General features: G+C 35.3%; 1 protein-coding gene and 1 pseudogene across 1 annotated transcript in view; both read right to left on the bottom strand.

The window, feature by feature from the left end:
• The window catches only part of TWIST1 (twist family bHLH transcription factor 1), a 92,120-nt gene that overhangs the window by 29,999 nt on the left and 43,275 nt on the right, over positions 1-18,846 (bottom strand). The window lies entirely within an intron of this gene.
• On the bottom strand, positions 11,659-12,883 carry LOC148128821 (uncharacterized; annotated as a pseudogene).

The following is an 18,846-nucleotide window of genomic DNA, read 5'->3' as shown; positions in this document are numbered from 1 at the left end:
GATGGTTTCCAAAATTTGAACCTGAAAGCTTGCACAGCATTATTTGGAACTATATTCAGGGGTGGGATTCTACCGCTTCTGTCCAGTTCTATAGAAGCCCTTGTTAACTTTCTAAACAGTTTGGAGAACCAGTAGTTAGAAGCAATCTCCTTTTGTTTTTTTCCACCCGTATTACATTCTTGCCAGAACGCCTAGATTTCCTGTCTCCGGAGCTTCTGGACTTTCTTAAAGGGGAAGGGTTGTTTTAAGATTTTTACACTGCTGTCGGGAGGAAATACTTCCCTGGACAATCAGTACTTTGAAGAAATAATTGAATAATGAAGCAAAGTTTTTAGTGACAGGGAACCAAGATGAGTGACATTCAGCAAGGTTTCTTGGCTAGCTAGAAGGATTGACATAAAACGGAGAGGGAATTGATGTATGGTGGTTAGAAGGAGTAGGACCCTAAGCTAGGGTGAAGTTTTCTGTAAACCGTTCGTCTTGGTGCCAGCTCCGGGAAGAACTTGAGTTTACATACCCTTTCTGAGTTTTGTCTAAATGGTTTTTGGTGAAGGTTAATTCTGTGCTTGGTGATGTTTAATCCTGTGTTTTTTGACGGGATAATTTTCCCTATTCAGCTTCAACAAGCAACAGCTACTGTTGTGATTTAATTATTTGTATTGTGTTTGAATTTTTTCCTGCCTCATGGTTTCTTTTTCTATGTGGGAGAGGGTCTTCCTCACTGCTTTAGTGCTATCTGGCACTGTCCTTTTGGGGTATACTTCCAGGAGGCAGGATACAAGCTTGGCACTGATTTTTTTACTGCCTTTCTAGGGGGCATGTGACCTTTCCTTAAATCTGGATGATTTCCTTAGGATATCTTGTGAGGTGAGGGAGACCAGCTGGTATCTTTAAGTGGTGCAAATGGATCTAAGGATTGCTTTTCCTGGGTGTGCTTTTTCTGGAGAGCTTAAATGACCTCTCTGCTAAAGGGTTTCACTTTATGAGCAAGAGTTGGCTGCTTCATAGTTATAACTGCATTTTAACTATTTTCATTCCTCAAGGTGCTCTGGCACCCTGCCTGATTTGTAACTCCAGCTTGCAGGTATTTTTAATCTAATGATATTTAGGGCAGCTTTTTGCAAGCAAAGAAGCTTTTTGTATTTTTGTACAGGTAATCCTTGACTCACAAAAGTTCATTTAGTGACCAAAGTTATAATGGCATAGAAAAAAGTGACTTATAACCATTTTTCCACTTATGACTGTTGCAGCATCCCCACTGTCATGAGGCCAGGCAAGGAGAAGCGCCCCTTGACATGAGTGATGTCAAGTTGGCCACAGCCACCCAGTCACATGACTACCAAGCCACACCCACCAACTAATCCACGCCCACAGAACCGGTTGTTAAAAAACTGAATCCTACCCCTGATTATATTCTATTAAGTTCAATATATATTCCTTTTGAGCAAACATGCATGGTTTCTGATTTGAAATTAAATTTATCTTTTAATTTATTGCAAGATTTATGTGATACAACCTTATTTTCTGGTATAAACAGAGTAATACCAAAGTGACATTTTCAATCATCTATAAAGAAGAGTGGATAGCTTTGTGAATATCTACATATAGAAATGATACAATAACTGATGAGTATTTCAATTAATTTTACATGATCTCGCTTCGTTTCATGCAGCTTATATATATATATATCACCTTATAGTAAATAAAGAATTTCTGGGAGAACAATATGTTAATTAAAATGGGAGCAAAAAGACACTCATATAAAAGCTTTGTTTTTCTTTTTTGCCATTAAAATCTCTTAATAAATTTAGTACCTTTAAAGACCGAGATAGGGATAACTCATTCGAAGAGGGATGTGGGTGTGAAAGAAAGAGACAGGCATCCTAATAGAAAGGTCTTATGCTATAGCATTATTGATGATCATCAGTAATTAACCTTCAATTTGAAGTTTCAATATCAATGATAATTCAATTAAATCATAAATTTCAAACAGTTTTAAAACTGAATTGCTTACTAAGGACCTTTGAATTTATCTAGCAATTCAAGAGTCTTCTGCATGGACACCCATATAGTTTTACCAAGTATTAAACTAACTTGATTCACTTGGTTTTTGCCTGATTTACACACGTCTAATCAGTAGGATTAGAACATAGAATACAGCTGGCAGAAATCTAGAAAAGAAGTCATTGAGATCAAAATATGCTTGCAGTAATTTTAAAGTAATGGAAGCCAATGCACGCATTTCCACTTCTTATTTATGATGCACTAAATACTTCACAGTAGTTTGCCAAACTATAAGAATAGAATTCCATACAACTTTTTGAAATACTGATCTCTATAAATGTGACATTCCAAGTTAATGCATTTGGTGCCAAAAAAATTAAAATTACAATAATTGCCATAAAATATTGTATAGATTTCCTTTGAGCGGAATGAGGATCCAACATCCAAAAAAGAATGGAAAATGGTTTGATTCAATTTATTGTTAATTTAACTATTTAATTATAGTTGGTGAAACATTCTCCATGTATTTAATTATTTTTTCCATCTGTCACCTTAAAAAAATTAGTTTGGTGATAATTTCTGGATAAGTCGAAGGGCACATTCCAAGCTTTTGAAAATCTCATACAATGGTGGCCTCTTAAATTGGGGGTTCTTAACTGCATCCATATGTTTTTCATTATTTTTCCCTAAATCATGAAAGAATTAAAATGTTTAGAGGTCTAGATTACAAATAAGATTAATCTTCCTGTAAATATATGATTTGAATGTACCAATTCTATCTGATTGGGAGAGCCTAGAATGGAATTATGATAGAGAAAAAAAAATCAACAACATCCCCTGACACTATTTCTCCTTGATATCTTTATATTACATGCAAATCTTATGGGCTAAAGGCTACAAGTGGAAATAAATTATAATTTCACATATTTATCACAAGATCTAGAAAAAATGGTCAATACCAGGAAGCAAATACTAGTTGGAAGAAGGGGCATTTAGCAGAAAATGGTTTGTACAGTAGTTTGGCCCTATAATCATTCAGTTTCAAAAGTAACTTATCATTGTGACCCTGAGAGATGTTCAGAGCTCCTAAAGTTACAAGTCAAACCACATTTGCTCTGCTTTACCTACTATATGACATTCTTATCACTTCACAGGCACCAATTCATTGACCCATTCAGATAATATGATATAATGAGAATTAACTAGGACTTTAGTCTTCTTCATGCACATACAGAAATGAAATATGAACCTAGTTTAGGCAGAAAAGGAAAACTCATGCAGTTATCAGATAAAATTGATCCATCAGGTCCCTACTATCACCAGAATTAGATGAATTCCTGATGCTTTCATTCAAGCACATTCCAATATTCAGTTAAACTACATTTATCTGTTACCTCTTTAAATAAGTGCAAAAGCATAGGCACATTTATATATCATAAATACATTTAATCATGTCAAAGTAGGCATTTCTGAATATAGTTTGGCTAAAATTAGATAATATAATTTAATCTGAAAACTGCTTCACAATACAATGTGAAACAACAATGTGAAATTTGAATCATAAATAGAAAATAGAAAATACAGAAATACAAAATACTTATAATTAAATACAAGACCAGTAAACCCTTCATGATAAGTTACTGGTTTGTGGAGCTGTTGCAATCTTTAAATGAGAGGAAACTTTATCAAAGTTTTGCCATAACATTTAGTGGCAAAAAATCTTAAACTAATAATGTTTCATATCCAAATACATAAATAAAACTTCTTTTAACTTGCCAAATTCTTTAAAATTTCAATAACACAATCTTGGCAGAATGAAAACAAAATTTGAAAAATATTGTTAGCTATGGAGATCAACAAAGTTTAAAAGCAGTTTGAAGTGGGGTAGAAGGGATACATGAGTTCCTTTGTGTTATTTGATTATTTTCAAACAAGTCTGAATTGTACTTTTGAAAATTCCCATGCATCCAAAACCAAGCAAAACTGGGATGAGATGGCAGAACACAAGCAGTTCTCATTTTGTGTCAGTTCTGAAAATAAAGTTAGCACTTATTCCAGACATTAGAAAGTAATGCTGAAATTGAATACTGTGAAGAACCTCCTAAAAGTTTGCTTTTTATTTAAAAATGAACGTTCTTCATCTAAAACAGTTGGTGTACTTTTTCCCAGCAGTTCGACTGATTTTGAAATACAGATGCCTTCATTAACATCTTTCTGCATCATAATATTCCTCCTGGTCACAAACTGAAATTAAAACTTCAGGAAATCCAAATAACTGATCTTGCAATTAGAATCCGTTTAAACCCTCAAATATAGAGCTTTAATGCTCTATGAGCTGTAATGGCTAAGAATCTCTAAAACTACAGAATTGGTCCTAAAATTTGTACTTTAGAAAATTCTAGATTTTTACCAAATTTAATGTGGTAAAAACTCATCTATCACTGACCATCTTTCTATAGACTTTCATTAAATTGCAAAGTTTTTTAAAAGGTATCTTTGTCCTTGTTGCACTTCTATCTGTTGCAATACTGTTTTAAAAGACAATTCCACATAAAAAGAAAAAAAATCCATATAATGTGTGAAAGTTACAATATTTCTACTTGAAAATTTACATCATTATTAATTTTTCTCCTATTTTAGGAATAATGTTTAAAGAACTCCCTTGGAGTTGATTGTTTACAACATAATAGAAAGATATTTCAAAGTCGAAATATAGTAGAAATATACTAGAAATACGACATAGAAGAAATATATGATTGAGGGCAAAAGAAGAAGGGGACGGCAGACAATGAGGTGGCTGGATGGAGTCACTGAAGCAGTAGGCTTGAGCTTAAATGGACTCTGTAGGATGATAGAGGACAGGAAGGCCTGGAGAAATGTTGTCCATGGGATCGCAATGGGTCGGACACAATTTCATGACTAACAACAAGAAGAAAGATATTTCAGCCTGTATTTCTCTCCAAAGAAAACACCATTACTCTAGCCTTGGTCATTCAACTGCAGTTATGATTTTGACAGTAAAATTAGGATTCATTCAATGTGTCCATATTTTATTGTCTAATTCATTGGGCCCTTTCAGTGCCAGTAGAAACAATCTGATCATACAAGTCAAGGATCATACAAAAGAATCAGATTGATACTGACTGAGGACTATAAGAAACTTTGTTCTGTATTTAGGTTTCTTCCAAAACCCCAAAGAATCTGGGAATACAGGGTGCAATTCCAGAACATCTGGAAAATACCAGATCGGGATAGGGTTTATCATGCTGATATGAAGAAGAGGATTCACAAAAAGTACCTGAATGCATCCAGAAAGTAATTTAAAGTGTTCATAAACTTTTTACATTGGAAGTATTTAAGGTCTGGAATTGCTTGAAGTTGCCTTCAAACAGTTTTTTTCAAGTTCCTTTGGTCTTGTGTTTTCTATAATTATTTGGCTCTGTTCTCATTCTTGTGTGCAGTAAAAAGCCTGTTTGAAATAAGATCAGTGTGTGTGTGTGTGTGTGTGTGTGTGTGTGTGTGTGTGTGAACATGCCACCCTCGTTGAATCAAAGGAATTTGGCTATTAAAACATGAAGACACTAAGCACCAAAGTGCTAGAGTGCACTGAAAAAGAATAAGCCACAAGCATTAATATGAAAATAATGACACATGTCATCCTGAAACCACAGAACAATTCAGAGTAACTTCAAGACTGATTCTATGCTTAACTTTGTTCATTTGCCAGTGTGTTAAGTTTCCAAGCCTATTTTCTTTTTCTTCATTTAAAAAAGGGGGACACATCACAGGATCATCTTGCACGCAATACACTAAATTTGCAAATGTTTGGTGAGGAAGTACAAAAATTTGTTAAAGCTAACTCCCTAATCTGGCAGTGTTCCTTCTAATCTCAGATTGTAACTGTATGCAGTTACTCAATACAGAAAAATATTATTTTAATGACAAGGAAGCAGTCTACAGAACAGGAGAAGTACTGTCATTGAGACATCTCAAAATTGTGTATCCTTCCTTCTAAAAAAAAATCACAAAATCTCAAAAACTCATGAGATATAATCAAATTTACAGAAACTCTTAGATTTAATGCATGGCACAAGATCTTACATGAACACATAAATTTCTCATGAATTCTTAAGGTAAGAACGGTCATAAACGGGTGTGTGTGTGTCTCTCTCTCTGTGTATTACTAACAACATATATATGTATGTGTGGGTGGGTGTGTATTCACATTCTAGAGCCAACAGAGAAATGACTAAAAAAAAATTCACAACATTTGGGAGATTTTATTTTATTTTTATTAATCAAGGTATGCAGTAAAACAAGGCCTCTCCAAGCTATGAAACTACATTAAATGAATCACTAGAACTTCACAACATCAGTATTCTTAGATTTGATTTTTGTTTGTTTGTTCTTTGTCTTAAAAAGGGAAATGATGCCATCATGCTCCAACAGAGCAGGCAGGGAAATGTGTGGGTATTCAAATGGTGCTGATCTATTAATTCCATATCCTTCTCCACTTACTGTGAGAAACTTCCACAACAATTACAGAGGCCATCCTTGCATAGAAGATCAATAGCAATTAGATTTGTTAGATTTCTCAATTATTGTCATCAACCACACCATTGGTTGGCTATTATTTTACTATGCTAAACATTGCCAATATTACATGAAGCTAAGTATGTTCTTGTGTAGGTGGTAGTTAATTTTATTTTTAACCCGTATAGTAAGAGCAAGGACCAGAATGCTGTTGCTCTTTTAACCCATATACTAAGAGCAAGGACCTTACTAAGAGCAAGGACCAGAGTGAGAATGCCTTTCTCTCAATTCTGCAGGAATCAGATGTACCCCCAGAAATACATTTCAGTTTAGAGCAACCATATCCTGCCTGTAACACTCTATAGATACTTCTCTGTTTTTCCACTTATGGCTTATGTCAAAACTTCAATTAAGCTGTCATATTTTATAATATTTCCAAGCATTAGCTGCTGATCAATACTCTAAAATAAACATCCATTGGTATCCAAAAATAGTAGTCTTCCAATTCCCTTCCACCCCAGCTAAAAAAGCTTTTATATATAGTACCATCCCTGTTGTTGTTGTTGGTGGTGGTGGTGGTGTTATTGTGTTACCCTGCTTCTAATTATCTGTTTCAATGTGGTAAACATACATAAGACTCCTGTCTCCTGTTTTTCCCAAAACAACAACCCTGTGAAGTAGGTTTTCCTGAGACAGAATGAGTAAACCAGCTGTCTTTCCTGCCTAAGTCAGACCTAGAATTCAGTCTCCTTATTTCTAGGCCAGGACCTGAACCAGAGTGGCTGTTTATGCTCCCATTCTCAAAGGTGTATAATTTACTCATATCTATTACTAATTTTTCATATAAAAATACAAAAACAACTTGTCTGGATAATTTAGGCACATAGCAAAACCTCTGCAAATGTTATTGAGATCATTGGAACAACTTCTTCGTAAATTGGAATAGTATTATAGCTTAACTTTCTTCTTAGTCTCATTGTATATCTGAAAACTAAGTCTGCAATCATATGTTTTTCATTATTCTTCGTGCACCCTGCATGCTAAATGTGCATTTCCTAAAATAAACTTCTTTGATAAGTCCCTAATGAAAATGAATGATTTGATTTGTGCTCCATTGATTTGTTCATGCATTTTGTGTATAGCCAAAACAATCTTTGCTGTTTTTTTCCTGGAGGTTGCTCTAAAAAGAAGGTGGATATAATAAACAAGAAAATGTCAGGATATGATTCATTAAGAAGAAACCCACATCATGTTTTCTTCAAGAATTCTTCTTTAAGAAACAATTTTAAAACAGTTAGTTGGTTAACTATAGTAAATAGAAAATCACTCTATCATCAAGTCTTGTGTTTCAGAGTTTAAAGACATTCAAGCAGCAGAAATGAAACTGGAAGAAGAATAACGTTTGCATCTTCTTATTTTCCGTTAAGGTGTTCTCTTTTTCTGTAGTGTTTGGGAAGCATTGACTGAAGCAGCTTGCGATTTGGCTATAAAAAAGCAAGGGAACAAAGGGTGGTGAAGATTAAACATGAGAAGGACCAAATTGTGATGGGGTTGTTCATGATTAAAAAAAAAAATCTAAGTAAAAACTAGGTAAAATTAGACCTTGTGCCTATTTGTTGTTGAATTAAGATAACAGTAAGAATTTGATGGAAAATGGAAACTCAGTATGGAGCTCCTGGGCCAGGGTCAAAGGGTAGGAAGAAGAAATAGAAGTGATTCTATATCGTTTTCTCTTTTGCCTAGGTATCATCTAAATAAATTTGGGTTCCAACTGCCTCTTTATGTTGTTATTGTTTTTACTGATTGCACACTTATTTGCTGATTGTATGAATTACAAATTGGGAAGTCATATAAATGTCTTAAACAAATGGATCTCATATATCTTTAATGATAATATATTTGTATATGTCCAGAAGATCAGATGTTTAACTTAACCATGCAAAAACTTAAATATGCAGAACTTAAAAATCAGCAGAAAGCAGATGGTTATGAGGTAGAACTTTTACTCTTCTTTCTATATCTTTAGGCCTAAATGGTCTAATCTTATCTAGAATAGATGCTGATATTGAAATATCATAACATATTATATTTTCAGAATTGTAGAATTAAGTGAGGCAAAAGACTTCCAGAACAGAAAGAGTATAATCTTAGACTAAAAATGATGAATGAAGAAGAAAATTCTCTGCAACTGTTGGTTTAATCCAGAATTATGTTTAGAGTCATGGCATAGATTTAATATTATTCATCTGTTAACCAGCTGTAGTTAAATTTTATGCATGCATCTATGAATATCTTAATCTTGTTAATGGTTCAAGATGTGTTCTGATCTTAGGACAGCCTTTTCAAATGCTGGATTTCCCAATGTTTGTACAATTCATACAATCAACTTAATCTGTATGCATCCCTATGACATGCAAATAATCAAAAGAAAATTAATTCATCTTGCATTTTTCATGTATATACCCTCACACGGATACACAACATACAATATACAAAGACTGGAATGATTCAATCTGTGAAATCCACTGTGTGCACCAATTGCTATGCAAATCATATTTCCGCAACTGATAATTCACTGGAAGCAAGAATAATGTGGCTTTCTCATCCATTATGAACTAATAATTTAGGGAAAGGGTTCCTAATAATTAAAATTAGAAAAGGATTTATTTTTCTTTTATATTTGAATTAAATATTTTGAGTTCCTCATCATTTTCAGGAGCTCTTCAGTCACCATCATTTAAAAATATGGTCATCCGTTGTCTGATTTGTGATCCTCCTAGATCACAAATTGCTATTGCATGATCAGCAGCAATTAAGCTGCAGCATCTCAGACGTGATCCAGTTTGATTTTTGATTATATCCCAGCAAAATGCATACATGTTTTTTGTTATATCATGCTGAATGGAAACCATTTTCACCATTGTTTAGATACTCCTTGTATGGAAATATAGACTAGGTAATAATTATTTTCTCAGAGAGGAAAATGCCCATATACAATTAAAAAGCTTTCCTGATTATATTTAGATCCAATTTAACTTATCCTGGTATTTTCCCAAAGATTTTATTTTCCAACAACTGTTGAGATACCTAAGCCTGAACAATTACTTTAAAATATAAAATATAACTGCTGAATATGATGTAATCAATGGAACATAATTTTCCAGTCCTTAGGGTGTTGATTTAGTTTTAAGTATCAGTACAGACATATCACTACAATAGTGATAAATGAGGAAAGAAAATAACTTTCCATTTTCTATCATGAAAGGTTTATAAATATCCACACTAGACTCACAGCTTTGTTTTTAAAGAATTTGTCAAAAAGAAAACTGAACAAAGAAGTTCCAGATGCCCTCAAATGTCATAAGAAGATCTTATGGAGGGAAGACATCATTTAACAATCAGGACTGTTTTAACTTCAAACTGAAGTTCAGAGGGAAAATCAGTTATCCCTCTTTTTTCACTAGTCCCATAGCTTATTCCCACTTGACTTTATTTATTCTCCACTCTAAACATTGGCTTCCTTGAACTATTATTTCCCACAATCTATACACTGACTCCAAAAAAAGGACTTCTGCTCAAATTTACAAACAACAATACATACATATACATGTACATATATGCAAACTAATCATGGTACTTTCTTGTGATCATTCAACACTAAATTGCTGTAATAATATAAATGCTCATAATTTTAGATTATGATCTACCTCAATTGCAGTGTAAATATGACTTTAAGTTAAATAATGTCTCTTCATGAAGGATTTTTTTTTCCAGTGGGAGGAAAGTTCCACATTCAAATAAAAAATGAAGGGACAGAAAGGGAGAAGGCATTATTCTAGCATCAAGCTTGCAATAACTTTCTAGAAACTAGTTCAAAATAACCAGGAAGATGGCTTTGTGAGTTATTTCTAGACATTGGCTTTTGTTTTTAAAATAATGGAATGATGATGATATGAGACAAGCCTAACATTTTCTTAATTTTCTACGCGTTCAACAGAAACATGTAGGATTTAGTGCTGGCATGATATTCCTATCTTGGAGATTATAGCAGAGATATCAGGGTTTTTTTAAAAAAGTTTTTATTTTTTACAACAAACTTACAAACAAAACATAAAAGCATAAAACCCTCTATCAATTATATACATACAGTATGTCAGTTTTTGATCTGTCCAGATCTCTTTATCAAGCAACTTGTTCAAATAGGGCTATATGAGGGTTAGGGCAGAAGGACCAACAAAGAACAAGACTTAGCCCACATCTTTCAACCATGAGGTCTACAATTCAAAGTCAATTAATTTCTGATCTAAATCTTTTTGAAGAAATATATATTGAACAAAAAAGCATCCTATATTCATAAAAGAGTTGCAATTTGAAAAAAAAAGATAATATTTATCACTCATGTTGCATTAAACACTTGCAGTCTGCATTTATATAATGTTTCTGATTGAATTAGTTCAGAAATGACCAACTATCCCAATGCTTAACATGTCACAATTACCAATGATCTGATTGGGGTGTTTCTATCCAAGTTTGCTTCCCACCTATTCCTTCCACATCTTAACATCTTTTTTCCTTAAAAGGTAGAAAATATTAATAAGACAATATGTTCTAACTGGGCAGGATGTATTGTGAGAAGAGTTTACTTCCCCTATCTCTATGTTGCACCTTCTTCCATGAAGATCAAATACCATGGTGCTGTTAATATGACTCTGCACTATATCTTACAACATCTTGAATCTCCAAAGACCTTTGCAAGGGTCATCTTTGTAGACTGTAGCTCAGCATTCATACTATCATTCCAGATATTCTTCTAACTAAACTAAATCAGCTAGCTGTCCCTGACCACGCTTGTAAATGGATTCTAAGCTTTGTAACAGACAGGAAGCAACAGGTGAAGCTAGGCAAAATCTCATCAGATACCAGTACAATTAGCACAGGAGCCTCGGAGGGCTGTGCGCTCTCTTCACTTCTCTTTTAACTATATTCCAATGACTCCATCTCAAAAGCCCCTCTGTTAAAGTACTGAAGTTTGTAGATGATACAACAGTGATTGGTCTCATTCGAGACAATGATAAATCTGCACATATCAGCAACCATGCCGGCATCTAACTGGGAACGAAGTCAAGCAATTTTGTCTTCCAGAAAATCCACAAATTCCTCAGCATGCCCCTTCAAGTGGACCTCAATCTCCTCCTTCCCTAAGAGAAGACGGCTCACCTTATAGAGGGTCGCTGGGTGATTATCTGCAGCCACAATTAGTGTGGAGAAGTATTTACACTTCGCCTCACGAATCGCCACAAGGTAGGCCTTAGTAACAGCTCTTACCCGTGTTCGATCGAGTTCATCTCCTGTCTTCCACCAGCGGCACTCTAGACATCTCCTCATGCATTTCATCCCTCTCAGTTCCTCTGTATACCATGGGGCACAGAGAGGTCTACAGGTGAGAAGAGGTTGCAAGGGTGCAATCCTATCCAGAGCCTCAGTCACCTTCCTATTCCAAACAGTGACTAAGAGCTTGGCTGGACTGCATAATAGATCTGTAGTTATAACCCCCAGCTGCTTCTGGAACCTATCTGGGTCCATTAGTTAATGGGGGTGGACCAATCTAATAGGTCCTGCCTCCCTGCAGGGGATGCAGCTTTTGAGAAACTCGTTGCCACCAGCCTGTGATCTGACCATGACAAGGGGACCAAGGAGAGGTCTACCAATTCCAGGTCACATAATACTGCTCTGACAAGAACACCAAATTGAGAGTGTGACCACTATTACTAGTCAGGACAGGCCCATGAAAGTCATGGTTTCTATAAAATCTCAGGCTATCTCCAACCCCGACCCCAGAGAAGGCAGGTTGAAATCCCCCAGAATTATAAGCCTGGGGAATTCCACTGCCAGTCCTGCAGTGAGGTCCAGAAGCCCAGGTAGGGAAGCTGCCATGCAGCAGGGAGGCTGGTGTATATAGCAGCAATCCCACCTGATCCCTTGAGCCCAATCTAAGAAATAGGGTCTCACAGCCAGGGACTTGTTGAACAGTGCCTCTGGAGGCTACTAGAGATTCTCCAATAACAACAGCCACACCTCCTCCCCGGCCCTGAGGTCTAGACTGGTGCCATGCTCAATAACCCACTGGGCACATTTCTGCAAGAGGAATGCCTCCCTCTGGGCTCAGCCAAGTTTCAGTTATACAAGCCAGATCAGCCTTCTCTTCGAGGATCAAATCAGCAATAAGGCTAGCCTTATTGCAAGCTGATCTCACATTTAAAAGCAGCAGTCTAAGACCAGGGCCACCACAGATCTGCTGACCAGGAAAATGAGGTGAGTGCAATGGGGCAGATATATATATATACATACATACATACATACATACATACATACATACATACATACATACATACATACATTCTTAAGTTTTCGCAGGTACTTACATGTATGGTATTCAGCTTTGTTCGGGTATTTTCCCACGTCATTGTAGTTGTGCTTTTAAAGTTGTAGCAACGTTTCGGCAAAATCTCATCTGCCATCATCAGGCTTCTGTCCAATCCAATACAAAATCAATCCAGAATCAATTGCTTCAATCCAATACAGAAGCCTGATGATGGCAGATGAGATTCTGCCGAAACATTGCTACAACTTTAAAAGCACAACTACAATGACGTGGGAAATACCGAACAAAGCTGAATACCATACATATATTTATACACACGCACACACATATACATATATGTATATATGTGTGTGTGTGTGTGTGTGTGTGTGTGTGTGTATACACCCACACCCACCCACACCCACACACATATATACATATATATATATATATATTTGTTTTCTTAAGATTTCGCGGGTACTTACATGTATGGTATTCAGCTTTGTTAGTGAAGTGGCATTCTAGAATAGCCCAGTTTACAGATTCAATAATATCTACTAAATCGCTGAATATATTTCAATGTGTTAAGCTGCAGAATAAGTTGATGAGATGCTGTAGTTTTGCATCTCTGCCTAGCTTACTAGTCTTCCTGATGCCTGTGCTCCTATCACAAATCAAGATGTGCAGAAATCAACACGATCAGAATTAATAAAATGAAAATTGGAATCTTGTCTAATTAAACTTTTGTTCTCATAATCTAATATCTGATACTAACTGCAAAGGTATATGTTTATAAAATACTACAAGTGAAGTCTCTTACAATGTATCATATGTGGTCTTTTGTGTCCCCCACCCACAAACCATGACTCCTATTGCCATTTAAGCATCTCATATGAAGCTTCTCTGCTACTGCAATCTTTATTAATTGAATTTGGCAAATTAGAACAATGGATGAATCAGAAAGCATTTTGAGATGATGACACCAAAATTGCAGTTCAAAATCCAAAAATATATACCATATTTTTTTTGCTCCATAAGAGGCACCTGACCATAAGACACACCTAGGAGGAGGGAAAGATGAAAAAAAATGAATATGGAGCACTGTCTCACTGTGAATATGGAGCACCGAATATGGACCAACAGTGTACTGAGGGTAGGAGGTGGAGCCTGAGAGGACCACAGATAGGTGTCCTCTCATGTGCAAGCTCTGCCTATTGACTCCTGCACTGCAGAAAAGAGACAGAAGAGGCGGGGTTCAGCACTGTAAAACGACCTGGCTGCTGTGGCCTGGCTGCTATTCACCATATTCGCTCCATAAGACACACAGACATTTCCACCAATTTTTGGGGGAGGGGGGAAGTGTGTTTTATGGAGGGAAAAATATGGAAATTATTGCAGTTATTAAATATACAAATGAATTTAAGAGATGTATGTCTGTGAGGGTGTTAGTAGGACCAACAACACAATTTACAAAAAGCCACAACCATATATTTTTTGCACATACTCCATTGTAATATTCCATATATTCCTCCTGATTTTGGGGGGGGTCTTATTGGAGATAGAGGAAAGTGAGTGTTGTATTTCTGTAAGTGAAAATATTGTACCTTATTTTGTATATAAAACTATTTTATGAAGTTATATGTAACTCTTAGTACTATCAACAAGTATGAAATTGCCTGGAAAGTACCAAGATTGGGGAAACTGCATTAGAAATGATGAAATTATATAGTTTTATATAAATGCATAATGGAAAAATGATTTGATAATGTCTTCTGGTTCTTTTTGCTTTAGAAGATGCCAAATGCCATAAATAGAGATTTTCTGAGTGGGTTATTATTGCTGCCCTTTGACTTACGATTTAACCATACAAATAGAATATTTTTTACATTAAATTGGAACCTGTTTGGAAAAAGATTTCCTTGTTGGTATTGGAAAATTTACATGGAAAGAGTGCTTCACTAAAAATGGAGATTATTCTTCCAGAGGTAATTTCCATCTAAATTATGCAATCTTTCTTCAAAAGCATATATTATTTATATATTATGATTGGCCAACATTTGTAGCTACTTTTGATTCCAGAGTCATATAGAAGGCATTAAAGTGTTTTTGTTTGTGTGTGTGTGTGGGTGAGTGGGTGGGTATATTCACGCCCATTATGCACACAAAATGTGCATAAACAATGGCAAATCACTTCCATATTATTGCCAAGGATGTACATATCCACAAAGTCACCCGGAGCTAGCTCAGAATCTGCATACTGCCTAGAAGGAATGTGTGTGTATGTATGTGTGTGTACACAGACACATCTTTGTGTGTGTGACTTTGTGTGTGTGTGAGTGTGTGTACCTGTGTGCAGTTTTGTGTGTATGTGTGTGTGTACACAGACACATCTTTGTGTGTGTGTGTGTGCGTGTGTGCGTGTGCGTAGTTTTATGTCTGTGTGTATGTATTCAGCAATATACTCAGAAGGAAAGATGTATGTTCAGTAATATGTTCATATGGATAGCGGAATCACTATTCAGACATTAGTAATCTCTTTGTCTTATATCCCCCCATCTCTTTCTCTCCCTCCCTCCCTCTCTCCGTCTCTCCAAGCATTTCCCAGTATGGATTATGGAACATGTTGAAAACAGTTCAGATGCTGAAAATGACACGTCACTTTCAGTTAACTGAGTTAATTTTTTAAATAAAAAATAGATCTGATTTTGGCATTACAACATTATTCTATAATCTCAGTTTTTACATTAAACTGTAGGTTTACATATATATGATTACATCTCCTTGCAATACTATCTAACCATTCACAAAGATCTATATGAATTATTTTGCCTTATTTTTCTATGGCTGATTCACTGAGCAGTTGTAGTATTCTTCAAGGTACTTAAGAGAAAAATAAAACATTTTATTTCCTTATGGACCCTCCATCCTTACAATGGAGTCTGTTTTATTTTTTTAATCCATTAATTTTTTTTAAATTACCCTAAAGCTCAATTTGTCTTTTTCCCCTTGTTTTCCTTAATAGCTGTATCGATAAGACAGGAGAAACTTCCCTTCTGAAATATCTGTTGCTAGCATAAAATAAATGTAGAATGATCAATTGGTTATAGATAGGGAGAGAGAGATCCTTTCCCTACTGTTACAAAAGTTAGAGGATTATTCTCTGATTAAAAAGGTCAGAACAGAGCAGAACCCTCAGAGACATTCCTTGAAAATGAGCATTACATATCTTTAAGGTTCAAGCTACTGCTAAGGGATTGGATCTTCATGACATCACTACCTGTTATTAGAGATGAGATGAATATTCTTGGAAGGCATTTTATATGATGTTTGACATTTCAAAGGAAGAAATTGATAAAAGAAAAAGAAGTTGACTGAGATTTGTGGTCAGTCACAACTAACCACATCATGAAAATTTGTAATGAGGGTCATTTTGATACTGATATTTATAGTAACAGTCTCTTATGTTTTGTTTTCAAATCCAAAGTTAAAAGAAATGTCAGTAGTGATGGTGAACCTTATCTATAAGAAACCATTTCAAACATGTCTTCCTTTTAGAGTTACTTAGCCTACAATATTTGTCAGCCCATAAATCAAGGAGAATTTCAGAAAGATGTTTTGGGTACAGTAATCCTCAGTTAACTTAGAAATATTAAAAACACCAAATAAAGAATTCAAGATAGCGGTTGATAAATGTACATGGAATGACATGATCTTTCCTACCAACTATGAAGTTTAAGGAGAAAAACACATATTCCACAATATATGTTCTATTTAAGAGAGCAGGGATAAAAACCACCATGATCCATTGTTGAACTGCTAGAAAATGACTGGAAAGTACTAGACACAAAACCATCCACAGTCATGAGAATTCTCTGTGAGACTTTGAACTCTCAGTTTCCTAGACCAAATTGTGTTGTGAGGATAAAATGAGGGTGGCTGTTCTAGCTATACTGCCTTTTGCTCCTTGAGGTGAAAGAATGTCTTTCAAACAAATAAATACATTTAACAGTATGGTTTCTGTTTACTCAGAGGCAAACCAACTCCTTATTTATAATCTTTAGGGTTTGCTAAATAATAAAGATGGAGAGGGAAAGATAGGGAAGTAAAAAACCCTAAAAGGGATAAAATACAAACATGACTTAAAATAGAATATAAGCAACAACACAAAAACTAAAATTTTGTAAGAAGAGATAAACTCAGAGCAAGGACGTTTAAAAGAATTTTTAAAAATCCAAAATTTACATATACATCTTCAGCATGATCCAAAATCAAGTGTTTCCATTATTGGATAAATATGAATTCTAGAGACAATAAAGGAGAAATATACCAAGTCATCCTAATTTTACAGCTCAGGTTTTCTACTTATTACTGTGAGAGGTCTACAAAAAACAAAGAGAGTGTGCTAATAATTTATAAAATGTAAGTGTGTATCTAGCATTATGTTTGCCAGATATAAGATTTCCCACAATCTGGAGAAAGAGAACCTTCTGTAGATGAGGATGCTGTCTGTCTGTCATCATGTCTGACTGTCTGTTAAGGAAGAAAGTTCTTTGTTCTTAATGAGTGGAACTGCTTGTCCCTCATGATATGAAGATAACAGAAAAGCAATGCCACATTTACTCACAAACATTCCGTGTCTCTAAGAAAATAACCATTGGGGACACACACCCAGGTGTTGTAGGATGGAACACAAATAAATATAAGAGACAGAGGTCAAGGCTGTCAGAGTGCAGCTCAGTGGGGAGGTGGGGTAAAATAATATTCTGGCAATAAAGCACACTTGTCAAATAGCATATCGTTGTCAAACGTGTAATATTTCCAGACATCATCAGTTATCACTTCCTTGCTGCATTTATTTTCTCATTGGTAATTGAAATGAGAGCAAGAGAGAGATCTTCTCAAGTAGGCAGGCATTCCAGGTTCCACCTCCACATCTGTTGCTTCTGCTTAAATCCATCAACTAAATTATTAGCTGAAGTTCAACAGCATCCATAAGTTTTCCCTCAATTAATCCATCAGCTAGCAATTCCCACAGGAATGTGCAGTTGGAGGATGAAAAGCCCATGGTTTTTTAAAAAGAAAATAATAACAATAATCCATTATAACTTATTATATTTTATTGTGAATGCTGAGACATATTAAATGAACTGAGAAGGCGCCCTCTTTACAATTATTTGCACACAAGAACTAGAGTATGTTTTAATGCTTTGGCCAACAATTCTACTCTTTTATCCCCCATTACCCACTGGAATAATGTCCATTACCTCCTTGATTCTCCTGCGGCCCTTGATTGCCTTATAGACTATGATCAAAAGGCTCTACTTGAAACATGCTTGCTCTCTTCAACAGCAATTTATTTAAATATGATACTCTGCAGGGGAAGCCCATTCAAAGTTAAGGCCTAGCAGACAGTTTATCATTTCCATCCGAAGTATTTAAGATTGTGCCATCTTGAAAGCTTTATAAAGATAAAGAAAAAGAAAGAATCGAAATAAATAAAATAAAAGCAAAAAACCAAGGAGATTAACAAGGTGATGTAATCTTATGGGCTGTTATCTGTAACACAAGGCAGATACTTGCACATGAATGCATACACATGCACCCTTGGAGGCTTGGCAGCAAGTGTATCTATAACATAGAATAATTTCCCAAGCTGGAGAATGCTATAGTTTGGTTTTTATATTAATATCAGTTTCTGCAATAGATGGATACTTCTTGAAGAAAAGAAGCTTCAACAAAGAATTGGGAGAACAGGGGTTTATTTAAACACTTTGTTCCTTCAGATATTATTATAAGTATAGATATATAATTTTATGGCTGCAAAATCCTCAAAAATGTGACACTCTTTTATAATCAATTAGTTCTTAAAGTTGCTGTCTCAAAAGCATGCCTATACTGAGTTTTCTTATTGCAGTCACCACATGATACAACTCTTGACAGAACTCCTA

The sequence above is a fragment of the Notechis scutatus genome, chromosome Z (genome assembly GCF_049901735.1).
Source record: "Notechis scutatus isolate UNSWTSFEM ecotype Mainland chromosome Z, rNotScu1.2, whole genome shotgun sequence".
In the NCBI taxonomy this organism is placed as follows: Eukaryota; Metazoa; Chordata; class Lepidosauria; order Squamata; family Elapidae; genus Notechis; species Notechis scutatus.
The sequence above is the reverse complement of the archived record's forward strand: the minus strand, read 5'-3'. Positions and strand labels throughout refer to the sequence as shown.